The sequence below is a fragment of the Bidens hawaiensis genome, unplaced genomic scaffold (assembly GCF_021521415.1).
Source record: "Bidens hawaiensis isolate Kalapana, Puna unplaced genomic scaffold, B.hawaiensis_p1.1 tig00024643_1, whole genome shotgun sequence".
Classification (NCBI taxonomy): domain Eukaryota; kingdom Viridiplantae; phylum Streptophyta; class Magnoliopsida; order Asterales; family Asteraceae; genus Bidens; species Bidens hawaiensis.
Genome location: NW_027493900.1, coordinates 229,449 through 244,288, shown reverse-complemented (window position 1 = coordinate 244,288; position 14,840 = coordinate 229,449). Strand labels below are relative to the sequence as shown.

At 33.8% G+C, this 14,840-nt stretch overlaps 1 non-coding gene across 1 annotated transcript; it reads left to right on the top strand.

Moving 5' to 3' along the window:
* The first annotated feature begins 13,850 nt into the window (after positions 1–13,850).
* Positions 13,851–13,923, top strand: TRNAE-CUC (transfer RNA glutamic acid (anticodon CUC)). The gene has a single exon. It is a non-coding gene; the product is annotated as a tRNA-Glu (tRNA).
* The last annotated feature ends 917 nt before the right edge of the window (positions 13,924–14,840 follow it).

Below are 14,840 nucleotides of genomic sequence, written 5' to 3'. Positions count from 1 at the left end.
GTGTTCATTCGTTACTTCTGTCCTCCATAACGAACTGGCTAATCTGTTACTTCATAACGAACTGGCTTTTTTAGCGAATTGGACCCTTATAGTGAACCAGTCCTCATAACGAATCAAACCTTATAACGAACTGGTCGACATACGAATTGGACTTAACGAACTGAAGCTAGTTCGTCAGTCTTTCCTTAACGAATTAGTACACGAATCAAAGCTAGTTCGTTAGTCTTTCCTTAACGAATTAGTACACGAATCAAAGCTAGTTCGTTAGTCTTTCCTTAACGAATTAGTACACGAATCAAAGCTAGTTTGTTATATTTAGACGAATCAGCTAGCGAATCGCTTCCAATTCGTCAATTACTCCCTAGCGAACTAGGGTTAGGTCAGGGGATGTCAGAACATTCCCTGACACCCGTAACCTCGTATTAACTTTTCCGGCGCCGCCTTTCCGGCGCCGCCATTGCCGGAAAGCCGCCGGAAAAGCACGAACTCACCGGAAAAACGAGTTTTATCTCGTTTTTCGCCGTTTTTCGCCCCGTTCGATCCAGATCTGAGCTAGGGTGATCCCTAAGCTCATCATAGGTTCGGTTGATACCCGATTCCACCCGGATCTCGTGATTTAAGCGGTTAAACGGTGTCGGCTCGTCGTTTCGCAACTATATCTAATGGGTTAAGCTCATACAATATAATACTATCATTACCTCTGGTCGGTTCTCGGTTTCCTTCTTGATATCGGTTTAGAGAGAGAGAACTAGAGAGAGAATCTTAAGTGTGTGTTTTGGATGGTGTAAGGGATATGTGTAAATGAATTAAACGGAGGATTAAGGGTATATATATTTTTGATCATGGGCTTAAGCCCATGGTCTTTCCTTCATTCCTCCATAACCCAAGTCCATAACCCATATCCATTTACCCAACACAAGTCCATCTCGTATTCTATTCAACTAAACCGATAACGACCCGTTATAAAATAAACGAACTTTATTTTATTAATATAACCGAAAGTAGGATGTTACATGATTTGCTTGCAAAACGATTTGGTAAACGCTGGGAAAAAAAATGAAAACATTATATTTTATGAATGCTATATTTGGAGTATCAAATTAAAACTATCACCAATTGTTAGAGAATTACCAAACGATCAACAATTGTTTTCTGGAATTGTAGATCTTCATCATCAACCACATTAACCGCATCATCATTTTCTTCATCACCATTTGTACCATCATCAACATCAACATGAACCTCATTAATCCCACCAACAATTTCTTCATCACCATTGTTACAGGTATCAACATCAACAACATCAACATCAACAAAATGTTGCTCATCAACATCAACATTATTTTCAGACTCTTGATTCATTCCCACATAAGTTACTTCAAAATCAACATTATTCTCATCAAGATTATCATCAGATTCATCTTCAATAGATTCAATATCAACATCAATAATTTCTCGAACCCTTTCCGGACATTTAAATGGTGTCAACTTATATTCCATACCATCTCCATTGAAAGTTGTCAACTTGAAAACATCTCTACCATCATAATCAAATACCAGATGCTGTCCCCTTTTAAGTTTTAAAGCTTCAACTACTTTCAGCCAACCCCTCCTAAAATAAAACTTTTCTCCAATGTGAAGAATTTTGACTGTACAATCATTCATGTCATCAGCACGTATCGTAAAATATCTGATAGAGATATTTTTGAGGTCTTCAAATCGTTGAACAAACAAAGTTGGCACCACCTTTATATTCAAAAACATTAAAAACTATTTTAAAATTTTCTATACTTCACTTTAAAGTCACAATTAGAATACATACCGTATAATCTAGGTCAAGATGGAACAGGTTTTTGTAGAATGAATTGCCGTCAGCAGTAACACGAGTTTCATTGAAATGTTGAATTGTGAAACATGAATTTCCATCATGCTTAAAGACCAAAAAAATCGTCATAAGCTAACGTCAAATCCGAAGCAACGTTTTCCCATCCTTTAGTCATCCTATAAGCATTCTTCACATATTTTATTGAAACTGTCCATCTGGATCCACTTTTTGTTCTAATAGTAGTAGAACCAAGTGGATAATTGTATTTTAAAAATAACTCATCCTAGTTTAACGGTAACTTCTGAAATAAATACAAATTCAAAACCGTTTTACATTAATATACTTATTATTTACTGATACTATTTAAAAACTACAAGGCTTACCATAGAAGTTGCATTAGGGTTTTTTACAATCCTAATAAACCTTGGACCCATCTGACCTGTGAATGATTATAACAGTCACTTTTGTATTACAGCTTATGTTATCATTCAAACATATCAATAAATAAACACTAACACAATGTCAAAAATAATACAAACATTATTTCATTCTGATTATATTTCTTTTCAAAAGCCATAATTTTATTTATCAAAATACACATACATAATTTTTCATTAAATTTTGTTATGCAATCTACATAAACATAAAGATAACTTATATTAAAACATTAAACTTAAAAAATTATTTTAATCATCACCGTCTTTACTAAAAGCTTTCACAGTTTCACTTATTTTAACCTAATCAACACAATACTTAGCATGTGAAAAGTAACTCACCAAATATAGAAGATCTTAACAACACGATAATTGATTCTTTGAGTTCAGCCATATATACTTTCGATGTGGAAGGTGGAAGATTGAAGATGGAAGAGTGAGGATAGAAGATGAAAAGGAGTTAATGTAAAGACATTAGGTTAAACAGTGTTTTATTGGGATTCAAAGTTATATAGATAATTATATTGTTAATTTTTATTATTTTATTTTTTATAATACAGTGTAATACAAAAATTAATATGACGTTTTTAAAAAAAATTCTGAACTTTTTAATTTTTTCATAAACATTAATTCAATTTTTCTTTTACAATCTTATAGAAAAATAATTATTTATAAAATTGATATGAAATTTACAAATTACTCACATAAATAACATTAATGAAGTTTTTATGTATAGTTGATCCACTTCATTTTTTAAGTTTGATATTTATAAAGAAGTTAAGTGTACTAATTATCATGTAATTTTGTAAATGATACTCTATTAAACTTTGTAGTGAACTAATTCAAAGGCAAAAATGGATGATTCGATAGTCGATACAAACATCAAACCCTCTATAATAATGTCTTTAGAAGTTAGTAAATGAAAACTGAAATCTATATATCTTAACACAATATATTTTAATTGAATTTTATGGTTATATTTGAAGTTGATTTTTTATAAATTTCACACATTTTATTATATATTGTTATTAATATGTTTACGAAAAGACATATCTCAACCCGTGTAGAACACGGGCACGTAACCTAGTAAATTTATATGTGACAGTGAGTGTTAAGGTTGTTGTTTTATGTCCTTAAGATTATAGATTTAAGACATGAGAAACAGTCTTTTGCACAAGAAGTGGGGTAACGTTGCGTACAAAAGTATGTGGTTCCAGCATTTAGTTGTTGGTCAAAGAAAATAGACGAAAGCTAGATAGAAATTTAAAAAGGACAAGTTAGACTAATTTTTATAATTAATTCATAATAATGAAATACAACTAATATGCTTTTAATAACCTTTACACAAAAATTAAATAAACTAACCCCACTACTTCAACTAAACACATTAAGTCATTAAGCGAAGGAAACAAAGTAAATGCAAGTACAATGGCAACGTGGGACTAGTAATGTGATTAGGGCCATTAAAACCGCGCGTCACTAGCTCGGAAAATGCTTGCTCGTTTTTTCGCTCGATTGTAAATGAGCCGCTCTGCTTTATTCGGTTTGCAAACGAGCCAAGCAACGAGCAAAGGTCTGCTCGGTTCGGTTCGGCTTGAATATTTTTAATTTATTTTATATATAATTATATATTAACAAATATCTCTATCTATATATAATAAAAGAAAACAGATTCTGACACGTGTCACCACCACATGCACTTGGGACATGTTTCAGCCCCACAATCCATTTACTAACGTGTTCATTAAATAAGCTATCCACACCTCTCTCCCACCAAGCTTCCTCTAGAAGCATCTCTCTATTATCAAGAATTCAAATTTTGTTTACAAGATTCCTCTGGAAGTCTCAATTCATAAAGAATGTGGGATTATCTAGGCTCTTCTCTCTCTTTCTTTATCATATTCAAATTTCAAAATCATGTATCTGTGATTTATCATTCTCTCTCTTCACATTTCTTTGAATCTTGAATTCATTTTTATAAAAATCATCTTTCTCTCTCTTTTAATCTCCCATCTTCATTCTTCACTCTCAAACCACCACACTGGTAAGAAGCTAATCAGTTCTACCACCAACTCTAGCCACCGATTATTGGTTGATGATGGTGATGGTTGTAGATTTCCGGTCAAAATGTCGAGATAAGGTTAGTTGTTTCCATTTTGGTTGCTGCTTTTGTTAAATCAAAGTTAGATTTAGATATAAAAACATGAATCCCTTGATTTGGTCTGATGATAAAAATATAAAAAAGAAATTATATATTAAATTCCTCACAGACGAAAGTCAAAGGCCAACAAGCCTTTTGGCAGCATTTCACCCCCTTTTGTGCTTCTTCTAAGGGAAGGACGGTTACAAAACCCTTCTCAGCTATCCATTTTCACATCAATTTCTACTGTTTTTCGATCGGTAAGCTTAATTTCAAAATACCCATTTCTTCCATTTTCAACAATTTATCATTTTTTTATATGGGTTTTGTTTGTTTGTTGATTTGGGAGGTGGGTTTTGTTGATGATCTAATAATTTTGTGTTTTTGTTATGATTCTTGATGTTTTGGTGACATACAGGTGTTGAAAGTTTAGGGTTTTTTTTTGGTGGAAGAAAGATGTAGATGTTAAGCTGGAGATTCAAGCTGTGAGGGAAGCTGAATTACTATATGGGTAATTTATGCTGAATTTTTTTTCGAAATGGTGCATATTTAAAAAAAAAGGAAAACGGGGAAAGTCAAAAAATAAAAAGGAAAACGGTGCATCCTTTCCTGCCACCAGAGAATTAGGAACAATGAGGATTAGGATCCTCCATTGGCAGGCGAGGTTCAATCATTGGGGCATATTCCTTCCACGCCAATGGAGGATTAAGAGCAGCAACTTACAAACCCCGTTTGTGTTCCGTTAACTTAGCCAACGGCTCAAACTTAGCCAACTTGGTTTCAAAGCTGCCATAAATGCATGCATAAATCCATTCAAAGCTTTTAACTTGTCCTCAAAGCTGCACCATCTTACAAGTTAATACCACTTTTCACATGTCTCCTGCCAAACACCATCAATGTATTAAGGATGAATCAGATTCCAGCCAACCACCTCAAAGCTGCCAAACACCTTCAATATATTAAAGCTGCAACATTTCACATGCCATCTTCCACAGTCAAACCCGTGAATGCTGATTTTAAACCTGCACAATTGTAGGTCTCGTGAATGGTGATTTTAAACCTGCATAATTGTAGGGTTTGGAGGAAGAAGACGAGTTTGAAAAAAAAAAAAATAATTTCTTCCTAATCCTCTGGTGGCAGGAGAGGAGTAGGGTTTTACTTTCTGTTCATAATCCTCTGGTGGCAGGAGAGGAGTAGGGTTTTACTTTTTGTTCCTAATCCTCTGGTGGCAGGAGAGGAGTAGGGTTTTTTTTTTTTATTTTTGTTCCTAATCCTCCGGTGGAGGTAGAGGATTAGGGTTTAATTTTTGTATTTAAATAAAATCCAAATGGTATTCTAACGCAAGTCGCTGGTAGCGCAGCTGGTAAGTACATAAGTTATAAAACGGGAGGTCCCGGGTTCAAACCCCACCCAACCCGTTTTTTGGTAGCATTTTTTTAAATCAATTTCCATCATTCACTACATGTGTAGGTAAGAAGGTAACCCAACTATTAATATTTTACCTACCCAACTATTAATATTTTGTTTTTTACCTACTTATTAATATTTTACCTACCCAACTAAACCTAATTTATTTTTACCTTCTTACCTACACGTGCCTTCAAAGCTGCTAAAGCTGCATAATAAATAATCTCAAAGACCCGTGAACAAATTTTTTTTCCTAATCCTATATTGTGGAAAGAGGATAAGGTTTTCTAAAAAATTCAAATTTGTTCCTTTGTTGGCATCAGAGGATTACGTTTTCAAAGTGGTGTATAAATAGTGAGAGCAGTTTGTAAAATTACTTGGTAAATCACAATCGACTCTAATGGATCCTAACGTTGTGTATACTAGCAGTCCAACAAGAGTCATTCCCAAGGAGTTATGTTACCTTTGTGGTGCTCCTACTTTCTACCGTATGATTTGTGATACGTGGATCCTACATTGTGTAAGTGTTTATGTATTTATTATCTTGATCAAATATGTATTTTGATTGAGTAACTAAATATCTGTTTCTTAGTGTCATTGTGAGCTTCCTCAGCCTGAAGCAAAAGTACACCCTCCCACACAACCCCCCTCACCGGAGTTAACTTTTGACCAGTTGAATCCAGATTTGTTAGAAGACCCAGATGTGTTGAAGAGTATTTATGAAAACGAAGGGAAAAAAGAAGTTGAACCAGCGTACCACCATGACCCGTATCCTAGAGAGCACTCATCGGATTCGGAGTGGTCAAATGATGATTGCCATTGGAAGTAATCTATGTTTTATTATAGTTGTTATGTGTTTTTTAATAAAAATGTTATGTGTTTCATGCATTTGTTTTTAATCAACTTGTTTCTTAAGTATTGTATGCTTAATTATAGTTTGTTTCATTCTAACACTTTAAAATCTAGACTTATAACTCATAAAAGTTGCTTTATGATAAGTGAGAAAACTCTTATGCCTAACCTGAAACGTACACCCTATTTTAAGTTTGTCATATATGAGACTTAAATGATCCAATGACCATCTTCATTTATTGGACCCTAAATGGCATATTTACTTAAAAGAAAAGACATGCATGGTGTGGACCCTCTCCCTCTTGTTATACACAGATTAATGAAAACAAAAACTATTTCCCATAAAACTATGTATATATATATAAAGGTGTTTGGCATGAGCTTTTAATGTTGCATGTGAAATGTTGCAGCTTTGAAGGCATGCACTATGTTTATGTATGCAAACATTAAAGTAAGATGGCATATGGCAGCTCCCTGTATTTATGCATGTGTAGGTAAAACATTAAAGTTAGTTGGGTATTATTATTAGGTAAAACATTACCCACTTTCAACTATAAATACATACTTCATATTTAGCATTTTCACATCAACCCTACCATCTTTCAAACACTTAATTTTCTTTCAAATGGCGCACCGAAGAGACAAAGAAGAAAACGAAGAATTTTTTTCCTCACAACCAGTTTCCAAATCGGCAAGATGGACTGATGATGTTTGGAGGCGTTTAATGAGGCCTTGTGCAATAACTTCGGCATCTTCTTCATATGTTCCCGAAAACCCCCACGAAAACCCCCACCCCCATGAAAAAATAATTTAGCACTTTCTAATCCAGCGAAAACAAGTTGGTCAAAAGATGTAGTTGAGTTTTATATTAACGGAAACGCCCCATTTTGCTATACAAAGTTTTTACCCATGAAAAAACTCAATCGAAGTTTTTGGGGTACTTTATTAGGGTACGAGTCCAATGGTTTCCTTTCTGAAACGGTAAAATTCTAGAGTTTTATATACTTTTATATAAAGTTTTATATAGTTTTAGATATATGCTTCATTAAATGACTAACTAATATTTTTGATAAATATGTTTTTAGCACATCGAAGCGTGGACAACAAGATTGATGATCGTTCAATACGCAAAGTTAAGGACTAATCCAGATTTAAGATTACGTTGGACGGTGTTGCCCCCGTGTTTTTATGACGAAATGCAAAACGAAGACTCTATAGTTGCAATAGAGCTAGCCGGAAAAAAAGACCCATATCCACTATTTTGGGAGGTTGACCAAGTGTATATTCCGTTTTCGTTTCATTCTGGTGGTGATTGGTTACTCGTCCGTATAGATCTGCGAACGATGGAAATTACCCAATACTGGACAGATAAAAGGTGGAGAAATGGAAAACTTCAAAGCACTAAAATGGAGATGTTATCATTGTTTTTCCCATGGTTTCTTGATCGTATACGTTATTGGAGAAACTCGAATATTTCATACGAGAAAAAAGAAATGGTTATCGGTTTAAGTGAAGTTAACGTGCCTCAAGACAAGGGTAACACTTCTAATTCAGGGGTTCTGGTTTGTATGATGATGGAAATGTTGGTTAAAAAGAAGCCCTTAGTGATTGAAAATGACGTTGATAAGCTATGTGCTAACTACCGACGTCAGATGGCTCTTGAATTATATAAGTGGCGCGTGGAACCCGACCTTGTTTAGCGTTTGTTGTATTGTCTTCATATTGTACCTCTGTTTATTTTATGTTATCTAGATTTAGTTGTAAGTCGTGTCATTTGCCTTGGTTACTTGTAATATTAATCTTCAATTTATATCATGTTGGTTAAAGTTAAAAACACCCCTAATCCATTGGGTTGTATGATACAAGATTTATAGTTATTGAAATTATACACATATTTATCTAAAAGTGACACCTATAATATTTAATTTAAATTCTATTAATTTGAAGGTGAGGAATCGGATGAACCATTATATCTTTAAATTTATGTCAAGAAACAACTTTTAGCATCAACATTAAAGTCCATGTATAAATAAGTGAATGATGGAAATTGATTTTAAAAAACTGCTACCAAAAAACGGGTTGGGTGGGGTTTGAACCCGGGACCTCCCGTTTTATAACTTATGTACTTACCAGCTGGGCTACCAGCGACGTGCGTTAGAATACCATTTGGATTTTATTTAAATACAAAAATTAAACCCTAATCCTCTACCTCCACCGGAGGATTAGGAACAAAAATTAAAAAAAAACCCTACTCCTCTCCTGCCACCAGAGGATTAGGAACAAAAAGTAAAACCCTACTCCTCTCCTGCCACCAGAGGATTAGGAAGAAATTGTTTTTTTTTCAAACTCGTCTTCTTCCTCCAAACCCTACAATTATGCAGGTTTAAAATCACCATTCACGAGACCTACAATTGTGCAGGTTTAAAATCAGCATTCATGGGTTTGACTGTGGCAGATGGCATGTGAAATGTTGCAGCTTTAATATATTGAAGGTGTTTGGCAGCTTTGAGGTGGTTGGCTGGAATCTGATTCATCCTTAATACATTGATGGTGTTTGGCAGGAGGCATGTGAAAAGTGGTATTAACTTGTAAGATGGTGCAGCTTTGAGGACAAGTTAAAAGCTTTGAATGGATTTATGCATGCATTTATGGTAGCTTTGAAACCAAGTTGGCTAAGTTTGAGCCGTCGGCTAAGTTAACGGAACACAAACGGGGTTTGTAAGTTGCTGCTCTTAATCCTCCATTGGCGTGGAAGGAATAGGCCCCAATGATTGAACCTCGCCTGACAATGGAGGATCCTAATCCACATTGTTCCTAATCCTCCGGTGGCAGGAAAGGATACACCGTTTTCCTTTTTTTTTTTTACTTTTCCCGTTTTCCTTTTTTTTTAAATATGCACCATTTCGGAAAAAAAAATATGTTGTGGTTCTGCTTCAAAGGTGATTTTGCTTCCAGTTTCATGGTTTTAAATTTTAATGGATTTATTAATTTTATGTACTAATTATTTTTTTCATTATAAATTTGATTAAGTGAATTCGGTGTGATAATTGCAGTTTTTAATATATGAATCATGTATGTATGTTACTAATTTTCAAAATTATGAGTTTTCTTTGTTTTCGACGACTCGTGAGGCAGAATAGTACATCGGAAAACCGTCCTGACTGCCAACATCCTCCCGTTAACGGCTCTCGAGACAACCAAAGTTGCTAACCCCCACCTAATCGCCGACCACTACACAACCACCACAGTTAACGGCTCTTTGCATTTCAGGTTCTAATTTCTTCACAATCTTATTTTTCTGTTACTGTCACTATTCTTCGTTTTGATTATTTCTTCCATTTCAGATTCCAATTCAAATATTATGTTACTTCATGACATATCTAAGTCATCCTCATATCCATGAATCAGGTGAACTCACCTTTATATTTTATTAGAGTTTGGCTTTGCATTTTTTTTGGTTATTTTTTTTAAATTGATAATGTAATTCATGGTTTATAATGTGTAGTTGTTTACTATTCATGTCGGTTTATCTGTTTTGCACTATTTGGCTTATTATTGTTCATGATACTTTCTAATTGTTTTATTTTTATAAATTTTAATATATATATTTCTAATTGTTTTAGATGTTTTTTTTTAAATTTATTTTGTTGGGTGTTGCCTTTAATGGTTATTAAATACACTTTTGAACCATTGGGTCTCCCCCAATGGCCAGCCATGATGGATAAAACCCTGGCCTCTTGAGGTCACGAGTTCGAGTCCGGAGGTCGCCTGAGTTTTCTATTAGGGTGTATTTGCAGCAGAGGGTATCCCCCTTTGTGGTAGGTACAACATCTATCAAATGGCAGGTGGCCTGAAATTTTCTCGGGGAACGATGCCAAACTCGAACGCCAAGCGTGGACCCGGTTAAGACAACATAGTCTTGGCTCGAGTGGGGTGTGCGAACTCTACTCCAAATTGAAATTCGCCGTTCAAAAAAATTACACTTTTGAGTTTACAAGATGAAAATAATTTAATCTTTGGCAAGGTGTGGATTGTAGGGTGAAGTTTTGCTTCGTCTTAGGTTTGTTAAATGCGTTAAAGAATTGAGTTTTTGTTTTTGTTTGTTCTCGATTGAGATTTATTTTGTCGAATGATATCATTTAGAGTTTTACTTTGCGGAGTTAGTACCTACTTGTAAAGGTTTATCATCATTTTGTTAAGAATGAGAGTCTATATATGTGCTCTCAATTGTTTGTTGTTGATTTGATGTTATTATGTAAGTTGGAATTCTTACTGTACAAAGTTTATGTATATCTTTGTGTGTATGCTTCTGCTTGACCCTGTATGATATTTTTAGTGTATGGTAAGGTAAATATACTTATCTTTGTGTGAATGCACTTTTGAGCCCACCATACTTTATCCTATGCATCCTTCCGCAGAGAAAGAATTTAGACATTTATGGTTTTTCCCAACTTTAATTACCTGTAACAATTGTTTTTTATTTAACTTTATTTATGGTACTTAATCCATTTATGATGGCAGCTCCGTGGAAGCAAAAACATCTTGGGGTCTGTCACACAATCCATCGTTCCAACTAAAAATCAACGATGACGAGGAAGGAATGATCACAGTATTCAAGAGTGAAAATAATTGATAGTCTCTTTATACCCGTTGCACCCAATCAAGATGAAGGAATGATCATGTTAATATTATATAGTCTTTCTACAAGATTCTATGAAGTTCAGGTAACTAAGTTGGAATATTTTTGTGGTGCTACAGAATATTACAGGCTATCTTTCTTGCAGGGGTATTTTAGGAATACTCAATATTTGAAGTTGGACAAGTCGTCTTGATACCTTTCAATAAGGTTTGATTACTCTATCCGCTCATTTAACTGCCATCATTTTTAACCATTAGTTATATGATAATCTGGTGCAGAGTAAGTACTTAAAAAATACAACAAAATTGATATGAAAAATTCAAATGTGTAGCTTGAAATACTTAAAAGACTAATTAATTGCAGCAAAGATACTATACAGAATTTTATATAAGTTTGTAGTTACAAACTTTCCAAATGGTTCAGTAAGGATTTATTACAAAATTTTACTAAGTACCTTTATTACATGGATACTTTAGGTTATGAATACACGAAATTTGAACGACAACTTTTAGGCTACATAAACTTCATAAAGTTTGATTCAACTTTCTGGTGGGACTAAAATATACTAACAATTTTATAAATTTATTTTATTTTCATTATATATATATATATATATGTATATATATATATATATATTTGTGTGTTTTGCTCATCGGGATTAAGTCATCATTCAAGGCTGAAACAGTCTTTTCATAATATTTGTGAAAAAAGGTTATTTTATTTTTAATAAAGGATGGTCAAAGGACCGTTTTACAAGGTTTTCGTAATAAGTCAAATTTTTACAAGGTTTTTAAACGTCTCTTTACAAGGTTTTCGTAATAAGTCAAATTTTTTACTTTTGGTTAAACGTTCGCATAGAAAGTTGTGAAAACTCTTTCTTAGAAAGAATTAGCAAAAATACTTTTTACCCTTATTTGATTTTTTAAACGTCTTTTCACAAGGTCTATGTGATTAGTCAAAATTTCACTTTTGGTTAAACGTTCGCATGCAACCCAAATATTAGTTTTTACAAATGATCCCCTAGCCATATTTATTGCAAAAACATGTCAATTGTCAAGTTGAAGTATTGGCGCATAAAGATTGAATTTTGAGTTGGTTACAATTATAAATCTATATCTTTTAACACAATATATTTCTAATTGAATTTTATGGTTATATGTGAAATTAATTTTTATAAATTTTACATATTTTATTCATTTTATTATATATTATTATTAATATATTTAAGAAAATACATTTAATCAACCCGTGTAGCACACGGGAATATAAGCTAGTATAAATATATAGACAAAACACATATATATAAGCATACAATTTTTTTAACCCCTTTAAATTTTTCATATTCCGTTAATTTTATAGTTTTATTTGTTCTCTTTAGTTTTTAGAATACTAGAAGTTTGTTTACATGATCGATTTATCTCCCTTCAAACTTACTTTTGATAAAAATTTACAATCTGTTACACGTTTTTCTAAAAATTACTAATTTATTTATAAAATATATAATTTACAACCTTCAAACGTGTTTCTTATTGAAAAATTTTTAGTGAAAAAGAAATAAATAATACACGAAATCGCTCGATGTTCGTTCGAAAAATGATTTATTCGATTTGGGCTCGTTTCGGTTTTCGCTCGGTTCGAATTTCAGCCGTTCGGCTTAGTTGTAAACGAGCAAGCCTTCGCTCGGTTCGGCTCGGCTTATTGAACAACCCTAAATGCGATGAAGAATCTTATGCATGAATACGTTGGTTTGGATGAAGAATCTTATATATATATATATGCGTGTGTGTGTCACACACACATATAATAATAATAATAATAATAATAATAATAATAAACAAACAAACACACTCCGGCGACAAAATGAAGTCCCCCATGTCGCCCGTATTATCGCCGGGGGCCGATGTTCCATGAAAAAATCACCCCTTGTCGTCCCTTATTGCCGCCCACTACGCGTGACCTAAATCAAACACTAGGTACACCCTAATACATAGAGTTCTATGTGGTAATCTTTTGGTTGAATGAATCATGATCTCTTCAAGGTGTCCAATTTGTGTATCAACCGAACAAGAGGTAGAATATTTATTCTTTTTGAGTGCATATCTTTGGTAGAAATCTAGACTTGGATGTTCAAATGGATCTTATTTAGATAGTCAAGGAATCCTAGAGGCCTAAGAGAAGAAACAACGTAAAAAAAATTACTTTATAGTTTGAATAATTTAAGAGGACTATGATCTTATCATTAAAAAAAAAGTTGGGTGGATAAAATTACGTATCTCTCTTTTAATTGGTTAAATAATAAATTAGATAATATTATGTGGTCGGAGTTGTAACTCTTATTTCTCCTGTGTATCATCTATTCATCTTGCTATTCCTTTTATATTGCAAGCTTGCAACCAATTTTCAAAAAGAATACAAGGAGTGTTGTAGGTCATTAACCGTTAGGAAGGTCACTATTAACGGAGGTAATTTGCTGGGGAAAAAAAGAATAAGAGACCGTATTGTAATGCCTATAAAGACACGATATTAGGTATTTGTTTAAATCAGATAACGTGATCCGTTGTAGTCTAGTTGGTTAGGATACTCGGCTCTCACCCGAGAGACCCGGGTTCAAGTCCCGGCAACGGAAACTTTTTGATAAATTTAACTTCCATTTTAATTTTTTGTACTTACGAATTAGAGAGCTTATACTTGTCTACTTGCAGAAAGTTTCTGACATAATGATGTATAATGGACATTGGTTTTGTGCAGCAAAGTTTTGGATGACCCATATTTCCATGCCTTGGGCCTAATATATCAATTTTCAGTGGCCTATATTGTACATAAAATAAAGTCATAAACCAAAGTCTTCTATCATAATTTGTATTCGCTGCCGAAAAATGATTAGGGGATGGGGTGGTTCCAAATCTATCACACATCACATTCAATGGTGGTGTGTCACCTCACCCCACAATATTTCATCACTAGTGATGGAATTTAGTGAGGGTAGTGGTAATGTGATGTTAATTTAGAGCATTCACATCCCATCCCCTAAATGTATGTGAGGAGAGTATGTAAATTATAAGGTGAGGTTTTGAGTGGTTGTGAGTGTAGATTATAGGGTGGAGAGAAAAATGTAGTGATTTTTTGTAAATTTATGGAACATTGTTTGCTCTATTTATTTTTTAATATTTGTTGGATTGGTTGTGAGTAGAGGAGAGAGAAAACTGTAATGATAAAGATATAAAAAATATTATTTAATTGAACATGAGAGAGAAATGTAGTGTTTTTTAGTTTAATTATAGAAATAGAGATGAGGAATGGGATGAGAATGCTCTAATTAATATAAACCCCCATGTCCCAATCTCTTTCTCACATAATTAACTCAACCAAACACACACCCAATCTCTTTCCGGCAACAACCACCGTATCAACAACGACAAAAGCCACCGGATCCTCCCAAAATCCACATACCCACCCGTATCAAAAACAACAAAAGCCACCGGCAACAACGGCAACAGCTGCAGCGCCACCGGCAATACCTTATTCAGAGTTGGATCTGATTCT